Genomic DNA, 974 nt, shown 5'->3' on the forward strand with positions numbered 1-974 from the left:
GCCCGTCTCGGCCTCCCAAAGTGCTGGGATTACAGGCTTGAGCCACTGCGCCCGGCCCACTCTTCTCCATTGTTACAAAGTCATTTCGAAAATATCCCTGTGTTGGAAGAGCCACTTCTTCATCAGCCCTGAGCATCCTTGCTAGGTATCCCAAGAATGCAAGACCATGATGTTCTTACTTGAGCCATTTATCAGAGTTGTGTTTGCAGAGAACAACCTGGAGGGATAAGGAAGTGACTCCCCCTGGACCAGTATCAGGCTTGTCTCTGCTACTATTAAAGCAGATTCCCTAAGCCTAATGCTCATTGTCTGTCATGCAATGTACCGCATGAGAAGGCAACTAGCAAGGCCCACTGTGTCACCCACATGGAATTTAGGTTGACTCCGAAAAAGGATATAGATTCGGTCTCAAAAAGGAAAAAAAAAAAAGAAACTTCAGATAATGAAAAGGCCAGCTGCAGACTAGGGGAAAATACTTGCAAATCACACATCTGATAAAAGACTTGTCTGCAAAATATAATCTGTAAAGAACTCTCAAAATCCAACAATGAGAAAGCAAACCACCCAAGAAAAATTAATGAACAAAAGATTAGAACAGACACTTTACCAAAGAAAATACAGGAGTGGGCCAGTAGGCAAATGAAAAGATGGAGAAATGCAGATTAAAAGCTCTGTGACCTGTAATCCCAGCACTTTGGGAGGCTGAGACGGGCAGATCATGAGGTCAGGAGATCGAGACCATCCTGGCTAACACGGTGAAACCCCATCTCTACTAAAAAATACAAAAAAACTAGCCAGGCGAGATGGCGGGCGCCTGTAGTCCCAGCTGCTCAGGAGGCCGAGGTAGGAGAATGGTGTGAACCTGGGAGACGGAGCTTGCAGTGAGCCAAGATTTGGCCACTGCACTCCAGTCTGGGCAACAGAGCGACACTCCATCTCAAAAAAAAAAAAAAAAATACCCACAAGGAAGACTG

The sequence above is a fragment of the Colobus angolensis genome, unplaced genomic scaffold, assembly GCF_000951035.1.
Source record: "Colobus angolensis palliatus isolate OR3802 unplaced genomic scaffold, Cang.pa_1.0 Scaffold36, whole genome shotgun sequence".
NCBI classification, from domain to species: Eukaryota; Metazoa; Chordata; class Mammalia; order Primates; family Cercopithecidae; genus Colobus; species Colobus angolensis.